Consider the following 16,392-nt stretch of genomic DNA (forward strand, 5'->3'; position numbering starts at 1 on the left):
TTATCTATTTTATTTATTTTTTCAAAAAACCAACTCCTTGTTTCATTAATTTTCTGAATGATTCTTTTGTTTTCAATTTCATTGATCTCTGATTTGATTTTGGATATTTCTTTTCTTCTACTGGGTTTAGGCTTAGATTGTTCTTCTTTTTCCAATTCCATAAGATCTCTTGTGAGATTGTTGATGTGCTCTCTTTCTGTTTTTCGAATGTAGGCATCTAAAGCGATGAATTTTCCTCTCAAAACTGCTTTTGCAGTATCCCACAGGTTTTGGTAGCTTGTGTCTTCATTGTTGTTATGCTCAAGGAAGTTAATGATTTCCTGTTTTATTTCTTCCTTCACCCATCTGTTATTCAACAGAAGATTGTTTAATTTCCATGCCTTTGGGTGGGGTTGAGCATTTTTGTTAGAGTTGAGTTCCATCTTTAGTGCCTTATGGTCTGAAAAGATACAAGGTAAAATTTCAATTCTTTTGATTCTGTTGATATTTGTTTTGTGTCCCAGGATATGATCAATTTTGGAGAATGTTCCATGGGGTGATGAGAAGAATGTATATTCTTTATCTTTGGGGTGGAGTGTTCTATATACGTCTATCAAGCATAGTTGGTCTAGGGTCTCATTTAAATCTCTTACATCTTTGTTTAATTTCTGTTTAGAGGATCTGTCCAGCTCTGTAAGAGGTGTGTTAAAGTCCCCTGTTATGATGGTATTATCAGATATCATATTGCTCAGACTGAGTAAGGTCTGCTTCAAGAATCTGGGAGCATTTAAATTGGGTGCATAAATATTTAGAATTGAAATGTCTTCTTGTTGTATTTTTCCCTTGACCAATATAAAGTGACCATCTTTGTCTTTTTTGACTTTAGTTGCTTTAAATCCACATGTATCTGAAAATAAGATTGCAACTCCTCTTTTCTTTTGAATTCCATTTGCCTGAAAAATTGTCTTCCAACCCTTGACTCGGAGCTTTAATTTGTCTTTTGAAGCCAGGTGTGTTTCTTGCAGACAGCAAATGGATGGCTTGTGTTTTTTAATCCAGTCAACCAATCTATGTCTCTTCAGTGGGGAATTCAAGCCATTAACATTTATTGAGATAATGGATAAGTGTGGTAGTATTCTATTCGTCTTATTTGGTGAGAGTCCATTGCTTAGTTTTATCTTTTGCATCAGTGTGGAGGTTAGGTTCTGTCCTTTGATTTCTGAGTTCTTACTTTGCTGCTGATCCATTGTGGTGGTCAGTGTGCAGAACAGGTTGAAGTATTTCCTGTAGAGCTGGTCTTGTTGTGGCGAATTTCCTCAATGTTTGTATATCCGTAAATGATTTGATTTCTCCGTCAATTTTGAAGCTTAGCTTAGCAGGGTACAGAATTCTGGGCTGAAAATTGTTCTGTTTAAGTAGATTAAAGGTAGATGACCATTGTCTTCTTGCTTGGAAAGTTTCATTAGAGAAGTCTGTGGTAACTCTGATGGATTTGCCCCTGTAGGTCAACTGGCGCTTACTCCTGGCAGCTTGCAGAATCTTTTCTTTTGTCTTGACTTTGGACAGGTTCATCACAATGTGTCTTGGAGAAGCTCGGTTAGAGTTGAGGCGACCCGGGGTCCGATATCCCTCTGAAAGCAGTGTGTCAGAATCTTTGGTGATGTTTGGGAAATTTTCTTTTATAATATTCTCTAGTATGGCTTCCATTCCTCTGGGGCATTCTTCTTCCCCTTCTGGAATTCCTATAACTCGTATGTTGGAACGCTTCATAAAGTCCCATAATTCTGACAGTGAACGTTCTGCTTTCTCTCTCTTCTTTTCTGCCTCTTTTACTGTCTGAGTTATCTCAAGAACTTTGTCTTCTACCTCTGAAATTCTTTCTTCTGCATGGTCTAACCTGTTGCTGATACTTTCCATTGCATCTTTAAGTTCCCTAATTGACTGTTTCAGTTCCTTCAGGTCTGCTATATCCTTTTTATATTCTTCATATCGTTCATCTCTTATTTGATTCTGTTTTTGGATTTCCTTTTGGTTATTTTCCACTTTATTAGCAATTTCCTTCATTGTTTCCATCATTTCTTTCATTGTTTTCAACATGTGTATTCTAAATTCCCTTTCTGTCATTCCTAACATTTGTATACTGGTGGAATCATCTGCAGTAGCTACCTCATGGTCCCTTGGTGGGGTTGTTCTAGACTGGTTCTTCATGTTGCCTGGAGTTTTCTGCTGATTCTTCCTCATGAGTGATTTCTTTTATCTGTTTGCTTGCCCTAATTTTCCTTTCACTTCCTCTTGCTCTTTAAGTTCTTGTGCCTGTGGAAGTTGTGGGCGGGTTTAGACGGATTGAACACACGCGACCACTTGCCGGTTTTCCACGGATTTAGTCCTCCTCTTGGGGTCCAGAAGTCTCTCGCTGACTCCCTGTATCCTCATAGGAGTGATGATAGGCAGTTCCCACCAGCCAGAGACGCCTGGAGTCCTATCTCCCCAGACTCACGGTGCCCAGATGCAAGGAAGCTGTTACTCGGCTGCCATCTTGCTCCGCCTCTCCCCCTCCCCCCATAGATTAGATATTCTAATCCTTGATTTTCTAAATAGAAACGTAGAGGGCTTAATTATCAAACAAGGTCCCACAGGTGCCCAGGGTTTAGAATCAGGACATCTACTTTCTTTTGTGTGATGGAAGGCTGGGTGAAATTCTCAGTGAGGAAGATGGCTGGGTAAGGAGTAGAACCTTTTCTGGAATGGGGATCTTATGACCTATAGTCAAACAAGTTTGGCAAGAGCATTTCTTTATGGCCAGTTTTTACACAGAATAAATTTAGATTTTATGGCTGACTTTTGGAAAAGAGATTGTGGCTTTTATGATCCATTTTGGGGAAAAGGGATTCTAGTTTCTATGGCTAGCCTCAGAAAGAATGGGACATGAAGAAAGGAAGACAGAAGAAGGTCAGAGTAAAACTTTTGCTTCTGCGGCCTTCAATTTGGGGCTCTGTTTTCTGAGCCCAACAGGTTACACAGATAAGTAAAATGCAGTTCAAAAATTGGTTTCACTAAATTCTTATAGTGCTAAGTGTTATTTCCCATGATTTTGTCTTACCTCTAGACTTGGCAAAAGTTTTGAGAGGCTTTGAAGGCCGAAGATAAAAAAAGTGACTAAAAATAAATTATCCTTGAATCAAGTTTTCCTAATCTTGGAAATATCAAAAGAATCATTGGGAAAGAGATTTCTACATAAAATGAAGATTTAGAAAATAAAATTTAGTTCATTAGTAGATTCAGTCTCCCATCCCTAAAGAAAAAGTTAACCATAGTAGTGGCGCCTGTGGCCACCAGGGAATAGGGCGCCGGCCCCATATACTGGAGGTGGCGGATTCAAACCCAACCATGGTCAAAAACTGCAAAAAAAAAAAATAATAAAGTTAATTATGGCAATTGAGATGTAAATTGTATTTATTTACAGTATTTATTACTATAATTCATAAAAAAATTTCATATTGGCATCATTACCTAGATACTCCAACTTAAAAAAAGCAAATACATAAATAATTTTCCTAGTATCTCTTTTTTATAAAATGAAATTGGTTTCTTTCTTTTTTTTAATTAATTTATTTTTATTGTTAAATCATAGCTGTGTACATTAGTGCAATCAAGGGGTACAATGTGCTGGTTTCATATACAATCTGAAATATTCTCATCAAACTGTTCAATGTAGCCTTCATGGCATTTTCTTAGTTACTGCATGTAGACATTTGTATTCTGCATTTACTAAGTATCACCTGTACCCATTCTAAGATGCACCGTAGGTGTGGCCCCACCCATTACCTGGTTTCTATAAATCTATTCATTTTAACATCATTAAAAAACATTTTTCTAATGATCTGCATTTTTACTATTTTGACAGAATGCTTTTGCACTATTTTCTCATTATTTAATTTAGGGGCAATCACTTAGAATGATGTTTTTTATTTTAATCAGAATGATCACATTTATGAATTTACATTTACATAAATTTGTATTTACAGAAATTTAAATGTATGACATTTCAAAATATTCAGATATGCATAACTAAAAAAAAAACAGAAGCATGTCTTTTTTTTTTTTTCTTTCTTTCTTTTTTTTTTTTTATTGTTGGGGATTCATTGAGGGTACAATAAGCCAGGTTACACTGATTGCAATTGTTAGGTAAAGTCCCTCTTGCAAACATGTCTTGCCCCCATAAAGTGTGACACACACCAAGGCCCCACCCCCTCCCTCCGTCCCTCTTTCTGCTTCCCCCCCATAACCATAGTTGTCATTAATTGTCCTCATATCAAAATTGAGTACATAGGATTCATGCTTCTCCATTCTTGTGATGCTTTACTAAGAATAATGTCTTCCACTTCCATCCAGGTTAATACGAAGGATGTAAAGTCTCCATTTTTTTTAATGGCTGAATAGTATTCCATGGTATACATATACCACAGCTTATCAATCCATTCCTGGGTTGGTGGGCATTTAGGCTGTTTCCACATTTTGGCGATTGTAAATTGAGCTGCAATAAACAGTCTAGTACAGGTGTCCTTATGATAAAAGGATTTCTTTCCTTCTGGGTAGATGCCCAGTAATGGGATTGCAGAATCAAATGGGAGGTCTAGCTTGAGTGCTTTGAGGTTTCTCCATACTTCCTTCCAGAAAGGTTGTACTAGTTTGCAGTCCCACCAGCAGTGTAAAAGTGTTCCCTTCTCTCCACATCCACGCCAGCATCTGCAGTTTTGAGATTTCGTGATGTGGGCCATTCTCACTGGGGTTAGATGATATCTCAGGGTGGTTTTGATTTGCATTTCTCTAATATATAGAGATGATGAACATTTTTTCATGTGTTTGTTAGCCATTTGTCTGTCATCTTTAGAGAAAGTTCTATTCATGTCTCTTGCCCATTGATATATGGGATTGTTGGCTTTTTTCATGTGGATTAATTTGAGTTCTCTATAGATCCTCGTTATCAAGCTTTTGTCTGATTGAAAATATGCAAATATCCTTTCCCATTGTGTAGGTTGTCTCTTTGCTTTGGTTATTGTCTCCTTAGCTGTACAGAAGCTTTTCAGTTTAATGAAGTCCCATTTGTTTATTTTTGTTGTTGTTGCAATTGCCATGGCAGTCTTCTTCGTGAAGTCTTTCCCCAGGCCAATATCTTCCAGTGTTTTTCCTATGCTTTCTTTGAGGATTTTTATTGTTTCATGCCTTAAATTTAAGTCCTTTATCCATCTTGAATCAATTTTTGTGAGTGGGGAAAGGTGTGGGTCCAGTTTCAGTCTTTTACATGTAGACATCCAGTTCTCCCAACACCATTTATTGAATAGGGAGTCTTTCCCCCAAGGTATGTTCTTGTTTGGTTTATCGAAGATTAGGTGGTTGTAAGATGTTAGTTTCATTTCTTGGTTTTCAATTCAATTCCAAGTGTCTATGTCTCTGTTTTTGTGCCAGTACCATGCTGTCTTGATCACTATGGCTTTGTAGTACAGACTAAAATCTGGTATGCTGATGCCCCCAGCTTTACTTTTATTACTAAGAACTGCCTTAGCTATACGGGGTTTTTTCTGGTGTCTTAAATGGGTGTTCTACAGAGTTTAACACAGTTCCTGCCATATTATTCTGTGTATATATACATACGAAGATATATACATATATATTTAGAAAAGTTGTAGTGAGAGAAGTAAATGCTAGAGAACTATTAAAGTAACATATTTAAAAGAGCATTTGCTGTGGAAAGGGGTCACTATTAGTAAATTCACTGAATCATTCAAGTCACTGAGATACTCAGATGTTCAGAGTTCACTGAAAGTTTGATTTGAAAACGTTTTAGTTGGTTAGCTAGAACTAGCTCTATAACACAGAAGATTCTCTCTAATAGATAATGTGAGAGTTTTACAATAAAATGATCAAACCTTTATTATCTGTGACATTTTTGTGATGCAGATGTTGCATTCTTATGCAAAATGTAAGAGATAATTGTTATAAAATACTGTGCTGAAATTAAGCTGATTATTCTATTTGATTTAAAATGTCAGGTAGTAAAGGTTATTTTCACTCATTAAGATTAAATGCATGTGGCCATATGTTAAAACAGTCTTTTGAATTGAAAGTATACTCAGCAAAAATTGTCAACAAACTCAGAAACATTGTCAACAAACTCAGAAATATCTAAAGAAAAATAGCTTTCCTTTTTATTTGCCAAAACATCTACTCTCAATTAAAATGTCTTTCTGTTACACTTATGGATGACACTTCATTATGACAAATCTAACACTGAAAACACTAAATCATTCTATATATAAATTTGATGGCATTTTGATATTAAAATGTGTAAAATCTGTCTATAGCCCAGAAATGGAACATCAGCAAAGCGGATTATTGGTCGACTGAAATAATAATGTAACCATTAAGAGGATAACATTTTCCAATTGCAATTACATGCTCTAATTTTAAAGGGGCTATCATTTACAATAATTTGGCAGATTTGCTCCATATTTCTTTTAGAAATTCATTTCTTCATTATTCCTCAAAACAATTTATGGTGCATTTATGTTGGGGAAGATAATTTGCTTATTTTATTGTGAATGGAAATCAGTAATTACATACAATCCCATTTCCTGCAGACATAAAGTTAATTCATGGTACTAATTTTATACAGAATATAAGGTTGTATTAGTTATGATGAAAATGTAACTGTGGTAAATGCCTCTATTATAACCGAATTTCCTTGGACTTGATGAAAAAAGAAATGTTGACTTACTAATAATAATTCCATGGATGAGTTTGTGACAAACCTAAGAGTCACTTGCCCTTCTGGCAGTGTTTTTGAAATATCTCCTGTCCACACTTTGGCTTTGAACAGAAGTGAGTTTGAATTGTGACTTCTCTACTTCTATGTTATGTGACTTTGGGCAAGAAACAGCTTGCCCAAGACTTAATTTTATTAATCAGCAACATGGAGGAAAAACGTAATGCTTATCTCACAGAGTTGTTGTTAGGGTAAAGCAAGAATATACATGTGAAAATTTAGATTTTATTCCCCATATTTATGGATATATCGTTGGTGTTTTGAAGTTACCTGACAAATAATGAATCAAAAATACCTATTTATCCACAACCAATTCTTTTACTATAAGACCCTTATATTAGAGGAAGCATATACTAAAAGTGGGAAGAAGAAAGGAAGGATGGATTGATTTTTAATTTTGGCAGACATTTCTCTTGGGCTGTTAGGAACTGTTAATAATATTATTAATAATATTAATAATGTTATGTCTTCCAATCCATTAACATGAAATATCTCTCCAATATTTTAAGGCTTTATAAAATTTTTCAAGTCTTTCATAGTTTCTTGGATATCAGACTTCAATTATTATTATTATTATTTATTTTGTTTTTTTTGAGACAGTCTTAAGCTGTCACCCTGGATAGAATACCATAGTGTCATAGCTCATAGCAACCTCCAACCCGGAATCAAGCAATCCTCTTGCCTCAGTGTTTTCTATTTTTAGTAGTGACGGGGTCTCACTTTTGCTCAGGCTGGTCTCAAACTTATGAGCTCAGGCAATCCACCCGCCTCAGCCTCCTAGAGTACTAGGATTATAGGCATGAGCCTCCATGCCCACCTGCATTTTTTTATTATTAAAAGTAATACCACCTGGTTTATGATTTCTGATGCTATTGTAAATGGTACTTTTTATTTGATTTGCCAAATGTTCATTGTTAGTTTATATAAATGAAATTTCTGCTTTATATTGACATTGTAGCCTGTGTTACTCTCATTAATTCAGTTGTTCTAGCAGTTACTTCAGAGTTTCTTTAGGAGTTATATATGTATATGCATAAAAGAAACTTTTACATCTTTCTTTTAATATCTCATGATATGTATGCTCATTGTTTATTTTCCTTCTATTTATTGCACGTGATAAGACATCAAGCATGATGTTAAATAGCACTCGTCAGGGGAGTAGCAACATTTTTCTTTACTCCTGATATTAAAAATAAATCATTAGTCTTTCAATATTAAGTATGTTATTAGTACTAGAAATTTCACAGATTTTCCTATCTGGATGAGGAATTACCTCTTTTGCTGTGAGATTTTTATCATGAATGTGGATTAAATTATGTCAATGCTTTTTCTTCTATTCATTGACATAATCATTTTCTCCTTTATTCTGTTAACATGGTGAATTTCACTGACTGATTGGATTTTCAAATGTTAAAGCTGTCTTTTTATTTTCCTTTTTCCCTTTTGTATATTGCTGGATTCAACTTGCAAATATTTTGATATTTGTATCTGAGATACTGATTGGGAATTTCATTTATTTTTATTATGTTCTTGCCTTTTTTTCTTATCAAGGGTAGGCAGCCCTCATACAATAAATTAAAATGTGTTCCTCCCTCTACTACTTTCTGAAAGACTTTTTTTAAAGCTTGATACTATTTCTTCCATTAATGTTCTCCAAAATTCAAGCAGGAAGCCATCTGGACCTGAAAATTTCTTTGTGGGAAGATTAATTATAAAAATTCAATAAATTTAGCAAATACAGTTATTATAATTATCTATTTCTTCTTTTGCCAATGTGTTAATTAGTATTTTTGAAAGAATGCATCTTTTTATGAATAGGCAAATTGATAAGCCTCAAGCTGTTCACAACTAAAGTATCTGCATTGATGCTACCTTTTTCTTTTCTGATACTGTGTTTTTCACTTTTTCTTAAATCCTTAGTCAGTATAGTTCTAGTTTTATTAAGGTTATTTTATTTTATTCTATTTCATTTTTTGAAAGGGGGTTAATATTTCCATGCCTGTATAATAATTAGCATCACTGATTTTTCTTCATGTTTATCTGTTTATTTCCCCTCTAATCTTTATTTACTTTTGTTTTGCATTAATTAGGTTGTTTTTACTGGCTTTTTATGGTATACATTTGCATAATTGATTATATGCCTTCTTTTCTAATATAAGCAATGGAAGTTATAATTTTCGCTCTTAACACTACTGTTGTGATAGCCTACATATTCTTATATGCTATGTTTTAATATTCAGTTCTAAGTATTTTCTAATTTTGTGAGCTTTTTTAAAACTATAAATCATTTGTATATGTTGTTGGATATTTTAAACCTCGCTCCTTTGATTTCTAATTTAATTCTATCTTAGAATACTTATACTATGATGTTGAACCTTTCAGTGAGTTTAGCATTACGGTTCAAAATATGATCTAACACTTTTAATGTCCTATGTGCTCTTGTGAAATGGATATTCAGTATTCGTGGTACCTAGTATTATATATGTACCACAAATTTAGTTTACCACAATATTTCGTTTTAATTTTATTTAAATCTCTAAATCCTTACTGAGTTTTGTGTACTTTTCCCATCAATTATTGAGTGTGAATTGTTTGTCTTCTTGGCAAATTCCCCATTGTCTGCACAAAATGCCCTGTTTGTCTCTAATAGTCTTTCCTCCTGAGGTCTATTTTGTTTAATATTCACATAAGCATACCTGCTTTTGCTTACTGTTTTCATTGCTTTCTTTTAAACTATTTACCAATACAGAGCACCATTCATAAACAGAATGTAATTGGGTCTCACTTTTGATCTAATCTCATAATCTGTCTTTAAATTGGATTTTTCATTAAATTTTCATATAATTATCAATGTGTTCTGGCTTGTATCTACTGTAAAACAATTTTTGAATAATTTTTGTCTCATCTGTTCTTATTTTGTCCTTTTTATGATTCATCTTTGGTTAGTAGAATACTTTTTTATTACTGTATTATTCTTTATTCACTGTTTTAGTTTTTTTTTTTTTTTTTACTTTCAGTGGTACATCTAAGCATTCTAGTCTACCTCAAGGTGAACTTACTACCTCATATAAAATGTGAGAATTTTAAATAATAAGCTTCAATTTCCAATCATCTTCCTTTCTGTTTCAGTGGTTTTCTATTCTATCACATTTATTATAAATTTCAAATACATTGCTATTATTTTGCTTTTAAATGTTCAATTATCCTTTAAGTACTTTTTAAATAAGAAAAGAGAGGCTCTCTACATTAGTATACATATTTACCAATTACTTTCTCTTCATTCATTTATGTGGGAAGCACATATCCTTTAGCCTGAAAAAAATGGCTTTAACATCTTTATTTCCATTCTGCTGGTTTCAACACCTCTCAGCTCTCCAATTGTTTCTCAAACCTGTAGTTTAATATTTCTATCAAATATGGAGATTTTTTTTCCAAATTTTTAATTGCTTTCACTTTGAACTTTAATTATGCATATCTTTTCATACATTATATCTTTTCTATTAAATCTTTGAACATAGTAACATAGTTGCTTTAAATCACTGCTCTGCTAGTTCTTATAGTAGTGGGATAACTAAGTCTGTTTCTATAGACTGTTTTATCCTGGTTATGTGTTACAATTTTTAAAATTGCACATATGAATATTGTGTCCTTGAGAATCTGAATTTCCTTTTCAAGAGCTTTCCCTTTTGTTCTTTAAAGCATTTAATATACCATTTGATCAGTTTAATTACTCTCAAGCTAGTTTTAGGTCTTATTAGGAGCCATCGTTACTTTTATTCTAAGGCTACATCAGATCTATGTGTAAGGAAAGGCTTTTCCGGGAGTTTAATGGAATTATTGAGTATTCAGTGATTTTTTTATATTGCTGATTAAAGCTCCAGTACTTCCCAATTCTATTTGACCTCTGTACAGAAAGCTCATTTCTGCCAGTCCTCATACAATCTTAGTCTGCATATATAAGTTAGTATTCAGCCAAAGATTTAAGGAAATCACTATGCAGACTCAGATATGTGGTTTTTCTCTGCACAGATTTCTACCTGTTAAAACCCCCAAACTCTGTTCATTCATTCTCGTCTCTCTCTCTCTCTCTCATTTTCTGGCCAATGACAGTATCACTTTGTCTGACCATTGCTCCTCTATGGAAAAGTTTGGAACATGCCTTCAGACAGACAGAGCCAAGGGCAGATGTGGAGTTCATATCATGTGCAGTATTTTCATTCTTTGTGTTGTCCATTGCCTGTAAAACAGCTGCTTCTTGAAATTTATCCGTTAGGATAGTTGTTTTATGGTTGTAGTGTGTGTAGGGTATCCATAATTGTGTCTTCACCAGAACTAGAAATCCATTTAAATTATATTTCTTTCCCATTAAGTTTTGTTGAACCTATTCAGCATCCCTAAAGTAATAGCCTTCTTTTGAAGAGTCTCCCTTTGTTTATAGAAGAAGAAGTAAATTATTTGGCTAACATGGACACATTTTCTTAATAAAAATCAATGACAGTGGTTTTTTGAATACATGCATGGCTTAAAAGTAAAACAAATCTTTAAACTTGGTAAATTGAGACTTCTAAATTGCTAAATGATATTTCGGATTCATAGGACACATTTAGTGGGGAAGACAGATTTAGGATGAAAACCTTGGAGTTTCAAAAATCACTTTCAGAGCCTTTATCCTCAGGACTATATTTAAGGCTGAAGACTAATAGAAACTACCTTGGGAAAAAGTTGGTGAAGCATGGCAGTGTCCTCTAAGAATTTAATTTAAATGTATATTATTTCAAACATTGCATCTTTTCTCTCAGAGATGGTTAAAAAATATGTCACATCATTTAACTCTCTGATCCCCAAAGAAGAAAGAGAAAAAAACTATTGAAGTTTCCCCAGACTATCTGTTGCCCAACAGTCTGTTTATAGGGGACATTTTGCAGGTGTTAAACATTCCTATCACAACATGTATCTGCCAAGATGTTTGTGAATATGACTCATTCTTTTATTATCAATGGATCCGCTGGCAAAAAACAAAACAAAAACAAAAAAACAATAGTTTTTTTACTTAAAAGCTTTTCATTTCATTCATTTAATAATTTTGAAAGATTCTAATTAGTATCAATTTATAATAAACACATTCCTTCAAATAAAAAAGAAAAAGCATTCTGATATAACATGCTCCCACTGTAGAATGTTTCCTTGTTCCCCTTGAGAAGTGATAATTTACATAATATTTTAACTATCCAATTTTTCTTTCTTTTAGGTAAGAAAATCCCCATGCTGTAGTTCTGAATGTATAACGTTAAAAGGCTTGGAATTCGTTTATTTTTCTTTTTCTTTTTTAAGTTGCTAACTGTGAAGATATAAGAAAGTGACTGACACTAAGCACTTCAATGTTTTGCTTAGAAACGGAGCGAGGGATAGTGCACAATGCAGTTCATTCATGTTGGACAAGGACTGAACTCCTCAGGGATCCAAAGTGGCAACATTTCCCCTTGTACAGTTTTTTTTTTTTAATAAACTTTGGACCTGTATTAAAGTTTTTGACACAGATGCCCTTGAAAAATTCCTATGCCTATTATCAGTCCAGTTCTAGCTGATTCTAATTATCTTGTTTAACAATTTGAGGGACTTTTTTTTCCCCTCATAAGAAACTTCCAGAATAGAAAAGATGGTTTAGCATGTATTTTGGCTGGATAAAACCATTTCTGGAATCCTCTGAGAAACTGAAACCAGACTTTACACTTTTGAAGGGTGAAAAGATCCTTGCAGCCTTATAGGAGGATGGTTGACTCTCCTTGCCTGTAACTATGAGGGTTTTTTGTCAAGAGCTTAACTGAAAAATTACTTCACTGTGCACAGACATTTAAATAGTAGAAGTTAGGTGATACAAACTGAAACCTATTAGTACTTTCAAATGCTATTTAAATCCTATTTTAATTTTTTTTTTTTTGGAGACAGAGTCTCACTCTGTCACCCTGGGTAGAGTGCTGCCCTAGGTAAAGTGTCATAGCTCACAGAAACTCTGGGGCTCAAGTGATCCTCTTGCTTCAGCCTCCCATATAGCTCAGTCTACAGATGCCCACCACAATGCCCAGCTAGTTTTTTCTATTCTTAGTAGAGATAAGCTTTTGCTTTTGCTCAGGCTAGTCTTGAACTCCTGAGCTAAGGCAATCCACCCACCTCAGCCTCCCAGAGTGCTAGGATTATCCTATCTCTAAAAGAATAGGTGCTTTTGAAAGGCTCAGAATGATATTTCTTTTTTGTTTGCTTGCTTGTTTTTTTGGGGGGAGTCCTAACCTCCAGCCACTATTAACTTATACCCCTACACTAAGTTGGTCTCATTTGGGGGGCTCCAATAATTATAAGCAACACTTGCTTCCAGATGCACCAATGCATCTCCAAGACTATACTTCTAATTCTTGTGTGAAAGCTAGGCATTAACTTGCCTCGCCCTACAAAATAAGGTGTAGTGCACCTCAGAAGCCATCATAATAGATCTTCATGTTAAGTAAACACCACTTGACCCCCAAAATCATTCAAATCTACCTGGATTTACGAGTCAGAGTTGTTACAGATGATGGAGTTATTCTAGACTTGCTCTGTGAGTGACACGGTGAAGTCTGTAACATCACTAATACACCTGCTGTACCTGAAATAACACCTTGAGCCAAGAGGAAAGGTCAATACAAAAACATTAAAGAGCCATCTGGCTTTCTAATGTAAACATTACAAGAAATAAATTAAAGAAATTTTGTACCAGCTCTGTCAGTCAGGTCAAATTAATCCAAATGGCTGAGAGAATAGCATCTTTGGTGGGGGAAGGAAGGGAGAATATTGTTGGAAGACAATTCTTAATGGGCTTCTGTTTCTACGTGTCTTCTGAGAGAAATTACCAGGTTTGACTGTCTTTTCAAGGATATTCATATAGTAAAGAGACTTAGTTGGAAGAGAGATATAGCATCTCTCTCTAGGAGAGAGGGAAAACTTATTTGCTGTCCAAGATAATAAAGATAACATCTCTCTAGAGGCAAAGGGTGAGCAGCTTTGCTAGCAGTCTTTTTTGTAAGATTAGGAATTCCTTTAGCTGATTTCTTTGGTTATTATACAGACTTGTATGCGCAGTATCCACTTGGTTCTACCTCTAACCCATGAACTTAGAGGACAAGGGAATCAATATGAAAATGTGATTTCCTGCTATTTACCATACCATGAGTAATAAAATCCTTAATCTCTAAACCGAAAGTTATTTACTAGAGGGCTGGGCATGGTGGCTTCTGCCTGGCCTGAAATCCTAGCACTCTGGGAGGCAAAGATGGGCAGATGGCTTGAGTTCAGGAGTTTGAGATCAGCCTGAGCAAGAGTAAGACCCCATATCTACTAAAAATAGAAAACAAAACCAAAAAACAGCAACAAAAAACCTAGCCAGGCATTGTGTTGGGTGCCTATAGTCCCAGCTACTTGAGAGGCTAAGGTAAGAGGATCTCTTGAGCCCAAGAGTTTGAGGTTGTTGTGAGCTATGATGCCACAGAATTCTACCCAGGGTGACAGAGCGAGAGTCTATTAAAAAAAAAAAAATAGTTGTCCACTAACGTCTATGAAAATGTTAAGTCGACATGTTAACTAGCAAGGTTATCACACTTCATAATCCCTAACAGATGTTGGATTTTGTCAAATGTATTTTGCATCTATCTTGTCACATGATTGTATGGTTTTTCCTTATTGGTTTACTAATATGATGAGTTACATTGATTTTTTAATGTGAAACCAACCATAAATTCCAATTCCTGGGCTAAATCCCATGTAGCAATGATGTATTGTCCTTTTAATGTATTGTTGTATTCAGTTTGCTAGAATTTTGTTCAGTATTTTTACATTTATGTTAATAGTGGATGATAGAAGTCTTTAGTTTTCTTGTTTTATAATGTCTTTGTATGGTTTTGATGTCAGAGTAATGTTGGTCTTTATAGAATGAGTTGGAAAGTGTCCTGATCCATCTAGCTAGATGTTTATCAAATGTTATTGATCTTCTCAGAAAAATAGCTTTGTTTCATTGATTTTCTCCATTGTTTTTCTCTCTTCTGTTTCACTAATTTCAACTCTGATCTTTATTATTTCCTTTCATCTGCTTACTTTAATATGCTTTTCATTTTCTTGTTTAGTAAAATGAAAGCTGAGGTCACTGGTTTACAGTGGAAAAGGTTAACCCAGTTCCCATTACTCCACCTTGGTCAGAAGTGGGTGTTTACTGCTTATATTTTTATTAGTAGATTATCACAGTATGTTTGGTACATTTATGTATTATGTGTGCACCATACCAATTAAAAGTATAGTTCTGCTCTATCAATTTCTTAATTTAATAAAAGATTTGTTTTACTATAATATTATATTCTACCAATTTTATATTGATATCTTCACTGTATCCACAATTAATTTCCTCTCAATGATGGAAGTTTTAAAATGGAGGTTATAACAGCACTCACATACAGATGTTTCACTTTTGAAAGAATCAACTTCTAAAAGCTTTTTTAAGTGCATGAACTGGATGAAAGAATGGAAATGCTGGTGCTTGCTTTGGCAGCACATATACTAAAATTGGAACGATACAGAGAAGATTAGCGTGGCCCCTGTGCAAGGATGACATGCACATTCATGAAGCATTCCATATTTAAAGAAAATGGAAATGCCGGAAATGACTGAGATAAAAATAAATTTTCTCTCTGCAGCATCTAATGATGATATAAAACTACCATCACTTAACTTTCTACAAGGTTATTCTGCTAATAAAGCCAATTCATTGGCAGTTATTGTTTTATTTTTCATATGTGTTGGATGCATAGGTATATTTGTATATCATTCAGAATTATATTTCTACCATTAGTATCTACATTAGTAAGGGCCCAAACTATGATAAACACTTCATTTTAATTAATTCTGATTCTCACAAATAATTATCACAGTGAATTATATCTCCACCTTGAATGTGAAAACAAAACAAAACTTAAAAAAAGTACCCAATTATACACAGCTACTGGTAGAACAGAACCCTGATACAAAATTTGGACTACGTGATTCTGATCTGAAACACTACATTACACATTTTGATTAGATATCTATGAGGTAAAGATAACCTAGAATCCTAAAACTAACCCCTTTTCCCTTCTTCACATATTTTCCAATGTTATCTTCATCTTCTCAATCAGATTTAAAATTTTTAAATGATCATTTTCTTTTGTCTATGACATATATATTTTCTTAATCATTTCTGTATTCCTCTCTGTCATCCACTTCTCTCCCAGAATAATCAATGGGACCATCTAATAACACTGTTTTCCTTGAGCTCACTAAGTACATTTTACTCTTGATGTCTTCTGTATTCCTTCACCTTAAAATACAACCTCCCTAAGCTTTGTTAGTAGTTCTTATAAATTTAATTCTAACCAGATGACTTCACCTTTAGCGTTATCTCCAAATCACTCCTAAACTTCTAATACAATTTGATTTGTTTGCTTATTTATATTTATATGCATTTGTTTCTGTTTCCTCTTAGATTGAACCTCAAACTTCTGGAAGGTAGATATTTGTATGTAAACAACAAATACAAT

General features: G+C 34.1%; 1 non-coding gene across 1 annotated transcript; it reads left to right on the top strand.

Annotated features, from left to right (window-relative positions):
- The first annotated feature begins 15,352 nt into the window (after window positions 1-15,352).
- LOC128580020 (U6 spliceosomal RNA) lies at window positions 15,353-15,459 on the top strand. The gene has a single exon (XR_008378383.1). It is a non-coding gene; the product is annotated as a U6 spliceosomal RNA (small nuclear RNA).
- Window positions 15,460-16,392: the final 933 nt, after the last annotated feature.

This window comes from Nycticebus coucang, chromosome 2, assembly GCF_027406575.1.
Source record: "Nycticebus coucang isolate mNycCou1 chromosome 2, mNycCou1.pri, whole genome shotgun sequence".
Classification (NCBI taxonomy): Eukaryota; Metazoa; Chordata; class Mammalia; order Primates; family Lorisidae; genus Nycticebus; species Nycticebus coucang.